The following is a 6,000-nucleotide window of genomic DNA, read 5'->3' as shown; positions in this document are numbered from 1 at the left end:
TTATTAATCAATAGAGAAGTGCAAATATAAAAGGAAGTATAATTTCATATGTTTTAGAAAACAAAATCAGAAACCATAATATGTAAGCAAAAGATCAATATGGTAAAAAAAAAATGCCTAAAGAACTATAAGACAAAAAATGATCTCCAAAAATACTATTGAGTTCGTTTTGGGTTGGCCGTCTATTTGCTGGGCATGGGGCCTGCCCTGAAGTGTGGTTTGTATACCATTGGCAAAAAAACCAAACAAATAGTTTTTCCTTTGAGAGTGGCTGACACTTGGAGATAGCTTCTGGGTTAAGGATGGGGCTTGTGTCCACTTCCCTCTCAGTTCTGGGACCCTATCTGTCTCTGTGAGTTTGTATGTGCATCATTCCTGTTGTGTTGGGAAGGCATTGTTTCCTTGGTGTCTTCTATCCCCATAGACTCTTACAATCTTTCTGTCTCCTCTTCCACGGCATTCCCTGACCCCTATGGGGAGGGATTTGATGCAGACATCTTATTTAGGACTGAGTGTTCCAAGGTCTCTCATTCTTAGAACTCAGTTGTAGGTCTCTGGATTAGTTCTCATCTCCTGCAGGAGGAAACTTCTCTGCTGATGGCTGAGTGTGATACTGATCTATGGGTATAGCAGAATATCATTAGGAGTCATTTTATTGCTATGTTCCTTTAGAAGAACAATAGTATTTGTTTTTCTCCTGGGTGCATGGCCTAGCTCAGGTTCTTGGCCATCTAAGCAATGTTGGGCATGGGTTCCATTTCATGCAGTGAGACTTAAATCCAGTTATATAGCGGTTGGTTACTTCTGCACTATATGAACTACATATCATGCAGGCAGCTCACTATTGTAGATCACAGGGCTATTTGCTGGGTTAGTGTTTACCTTTCTCGTCTGGTAACACGCAGAGTACCTTCCAGTGCAATGAACACTAGTCAGTAGGCATGAAGGCTCTAGAGAAGCACCAACATGATTTCTACATGTTCAGTGAGTTATATAGATGTAGTAGTCTTCAGCAACAGGGACATGGGAGGATTAAACGGAGATGGGGTGGTAGAGGTGGGTAAGGAGGGAATATGGGGAGTGACAGCTAACTAACACTAATGACCATTTTAAGGGTCATATGGAAACTTACTACAGTAGAAGCGTCTTAAAATATCTACACATGAAAGAAATCTAAATGGAATCACCACACAATGGGGGAAACAAAGCCCCAACAATACATCTCTAGCCAACAAGTGAAACCTATAGTGCCAGAAATGAGTTATATCTAATTGGGTTGTTGGACAAAGGAGCCCCATGGAAACCCCCAACAACTCAGGCTATTGGTTGCTCACCATAGACAGGTGGACCACTTGAAGGGGAAAGAAGTCTTTAGATCTCATAAAGGATATTTCTGATGAAGTACTGCTAATATCACATTTAATGAAAAAAAATTGACTATTTCCCCCTTAAGGTCAAAAAGAAAACAAATCTGTCTGTTCTTGCCATTTCAATATTGTACTAGTAGAACAAATGGTGTGGCAAATGGGTAGTCAAATGCAAAAACAATGAAGTTAGACTCTTACCTCCCCAGTATGTGACAATGAACTCAAAATGTATTAGAGACTTAAATGTAAGGGTTTGAGACAAAGCTCTTTTTTAAACAGGTAAGCGTAGTGCGAATTCTAATTGGTCTTAATAATAAAAACCCGGAGTCAGATATCAGAGTAAATGCTGAAAGATCAGAGAAGTAAATTCTCAGACTGAAGGGACCCTCGAGATTTTGTCTCCACCTGCCTTATATTCCTGTCTCCACCTCCCTAGTGCTGGGATCAAAGGTGTGTTCCACCACTGCCTGGCCTCTATGGTTAACTCTGTGGCTAGCTCTGTCCTCTGATCCTCAGGCAAGCTTTATTTGTTAGAGCACAAACAAAATTCACCACAGGTAAGTGTAAATCTCCTTCATCCTGGATTGGCAATGTATATTCAGATATAACAGCAATAAAGTAAATAACAAATGAGACACTATATTTATTGTATTTTGTCAAAATGAAACTTTTATGCTTCAAAGCACACTATTAAGAAACTGAAAGGACAAAGCCCACAATAAGATAAAATATTTCTTTGTCATGTATCTAATGAGATGTTTATATTTAGAAATTTTACAACACAATAAAGGACAACCCAATAAAAATAGAGAAATTATCTGAATATATATTTATCTAAAAAATAGCCAGTAAAGTGCCTGAAAAAGTGCTTGACATCAAAGGAAATGCAAGTCAAAACACAATGAGATGATACATCACATACACGAGAATGCCAATGATGGAAAATCAAACAACTGTTGAGGGCTTGGAGAAAATGGAACTCTTATCTACTCTTTGTGAATATAAAATCTTACAACTATTTTGGAAACCACTAGTGATTCCTCACATAATTAAGCATAGAACTACCATATGGCCAAACAATCCTTCCCTTAATATAAATCTAAGAGAAATAAAAACATATCTAAACAAAACAAGTACAAAATGTACACAAATATATGCAGCAGCCTTATTCATAATAGCTCAATACAGAACAGCACAAATATGCATCAAAAGATAGATAAGTAAAAATATAGTTTGTCCACTGCATTAGTCATATTTTCATTACTATAACACAAGTCAACTTAAAAAGAATATATAGTTTTGGAGGTTTCAACACACGACAAATTGGCTCCACTGCTTTGTCCCCATGATGGCACAATACATCATTGTGTGTGCCCATCGTGGTGGAAGTCAATTTGTCCCATAGCTAGGCATGAAATGAAGAAAAGGCAGGTACTGGATTCATACTATCTCCTTTGAGTGCATATACCCAATTACACAAGCTCTTACTTGGTCTCATCTCTTAAGGATAGATTTCAGATTCATGGGTTATAGAATATTATGCCAAGGGACATAAACCAGATACAGAAAGAAAAAAAAGGCCAAAAGGTAGGGTCCAACTGCTGAGAAGGAAACTGGATAAGATCCCCTGTCTTAGTTACGGTTTCTAGTGCTTTAAAGAGACAACATGTCCATGGTTTGTCCTATCACAGCAATACCCGAGTCCCTGGTACCAACTTCTGTATTACTTAGGGTATCTATTGCTGTGAAGAGACACTATGGCAACAGCAACTCTTATAAAGGAAACATTTAATTGAGGTGGCAGCTTACAGTTCAGAGGTTTAGTCCATCATCATCATGGAGGAAAATGTGGTGGCATGCAGATAGGCATGGCCCTGGAGATGGAGCTGAGAATTTTACATTAGGATCAGCAGACAGCAGAAAGAGAACGCCACTGGGGCCGGACTAGACCCTCTGCATACAGGAGACAGTTGTGTGGCTTGGTCTGTTTGAGGGTTCCCTGGCAGTAGAATCAGGATCTATCCCTAGTGTATGAGCTGGCTTTCAGTATCCCATTACCTGTGGTGGGACACCTTGCTCACCCTTGATGGGGGGGTAGGGGTAGGGGTAGGGGTAGGGGTTGAGGGTTGGTTGGTCCTGCCTCAACTAAATGTACCAGGCTTTGCTATCCCACCATGGGAGGACTTACCTTTTGGAGGAGGGAATGGGGGGGTGGGTTGGAAAAGAAGGGGAGGGAGTAGGAGGAAGGATGATAAGGGGATCTGTGGTTGGTATATAAAATGAATTAAAAAAAATTTAATTAAAAAAAAAGAAGAAAGAGAATGCCACACTGGGCCTGGCTTGGGCATCTGAAACCTCAAAGCCTGACCCCAGTGACATACTTCCTCCAACAATGCCACACCTACTCCAACAAGGCCACATCTCCTAATAGTAATACTACCTATGAACTTATGGGGTCATTTTCCTCTCCCTGGCCCCCACAGTCTTGTAGCCATATCATAATGGAGAAATACATTAAGCCCAACTTCAAAAGTCCCCATAGTCTATAACAATCCAAACTTGTTTAAAAGTTGTAAGTTCAAAGTCACTTCTGAGATTCTCACAATCTCTTAACTGTAATCTCCTGTAAAATCAAAGTAGAAAAAAAAACAGATCACATAAAAAGGCAGCATAGTGAGGAAATACTGGACTAAAGCAAGACTGAAAACCAGCTGGGCAAACTCCAAACTCTGCATCTCCATGTCTGATGTCAGAGCGCTCTCTAGATTTCCAACTCCTTACAGCTTTGTTGACTGCAACAAACTTCTTTCTCTTGGGCTGGTTCTATCTTAACTCTATCCAGAACCACATGGCCAAAGCTGCCAAGTTCTTCTGCTTGCTGTGGCTGGAACATGGCCCCCTCATTCAATTACATCTTCACCATCTTAAAGTGTTCAGTTTTTCTAATCCATAGTCCCAAAGTCCACATTCCTTCAAACAAAAACATGGTCTGTCCTGACATGTGACTGGAAGCATGGTGGTATGCAGGCAGACATGGTGCTAGAGAACGAGCTGAGAGTTCCTATCTGGATCAGCAGGTAGCAGGGAGAGACAGAAACACTAGGCCAGGCTTGAGCACTTACAACTTCAAAGCCTGCCCCCAGGGGCACACTTCCTTCAACAAAGCCACACCTACTCCAACAAAGCCACACCTACTCCAACAAGAGCACACCTCCTAATAGTGCCACTCTCTCTGAGGGTCATTTTTATTCAAACCACCACAGTTAGGACTGCAAGGATAATCATCTCAGGTATGAGCTTTAGCTGTGTGTGACCTTAGAGAAAGTACAGCATAACTGCTGATTGTTGTCTATAAAGACAGAATGAACATTCTCTAACATTGCCATTGGGTATAGACCTCTTTAAAAAAAATCAACAGTAGGTTAATATCCTCTTATACTTTAAATGTTGAAACAAAATTATTGCTCTTCTTTTACTATTTAGTCATTGTATTGACTTAAAACCAGCTGTGCCGTTAAAATAAATATCTTGTATTTCAGATACCATGAGTATTTATTAAATATTCATATTATTTATAGGGTGTTGAATCTGTTTATTAGCTTTTTTGCTATTTGATTTTGCTATATTTTATAGTTTTCACTAATCAAATATCAATTCAAGAACAGATTTGATGATGTACAATTTTATAAAAATATTAAATTATTATTCCTATATTTGTTAAAGAGACCTAGTCTTAATTCACGGATTATAAATTGGTTATTTTTCTTCTGAGAACTTAAGATATTCCACGAAGATTTACATTCTGATGAATAAATTTCATTACCAGTTATTGAGGAACTATTCTCCCAAAACTCAGAGATTGAGAGAAAGCTACAGATCACTGCAAAATCAAATTTTACACATCAAAAACGATAACACAATTGAATAAGCAATAATCATACATTAAATAAAAAAGAAAAACTAATTTAAAAACATGAATGTCCTTAGAAAGCACTACTAGGAAAAAAGAAAATGAAATAACTTTAATATTTTGCTGTGAGGACTAGGAAATGAAAGATAGAGTTGAAATTATGCTCTTCTTGTCAGTTTCAAGAAATTTACTTAGTGCTCTAGCTATAACCACGATTATTTTTCCATAGAGTAAAGTGGGAAAGAGGGGGAGAAACGAAAAGAGAAAAGCCCACCCAATTAAAGGTGGGGAAAGGTCAGGCAGTAAAAATTAGGTAGAGACTCGGTCAAAACCACAGCCGATGTGCTAGCACATATCTCCCTTCAAAGTTTCTCCAATGAAAAGGAAGGCATATTAGAGTACACAGAATAACTTCATGAGGACGATAGCGAAGAGAAAAAGTAAACTGCTGAAAGATGAAAAGCACATGGAAAGAGTCACTGAAAGGATTGAAATTGAAGAAGGAATCAAGAGAGGGTTCTGGGCCAGGTTGACAATGGTTTTGCAAAGACATGGAGGCAGAACTAATCACCCTAAGAATCTCTTAGGAACAGAAGTTTAAAACAGTGGGTGGGGGTATACAGCAGGAAACTGATCTCGGGAAAGGGGAGGGACTAAGACTGCAGCAGCAGTTGGAATCTCAAGGTGGCAGGGCAGCCGCCTCCAGGAGAGGAAGGCGGAGGG

The sequence above is a fragment of the Peromyscus californicus genome, unplaced genomic scaffold, assembly GCF_007827085.1.
Source record: "Peromyscus californicus insignis strain IS unplaced genomic scaffold, ASM782708v3 Scaffold_10__1_contigs__length_136768540, whole genome shotgun sequence".
In the NCBI taxonomy this organism is placed as follows: Eukaryota; Metazoa; Chordata; class Mammalia; order Rodentia; family Cricetidae; genus Peromyscus; species Peromyscus californicus.
Note: the sequence above shows the minus strand (reverse complement) of the source record.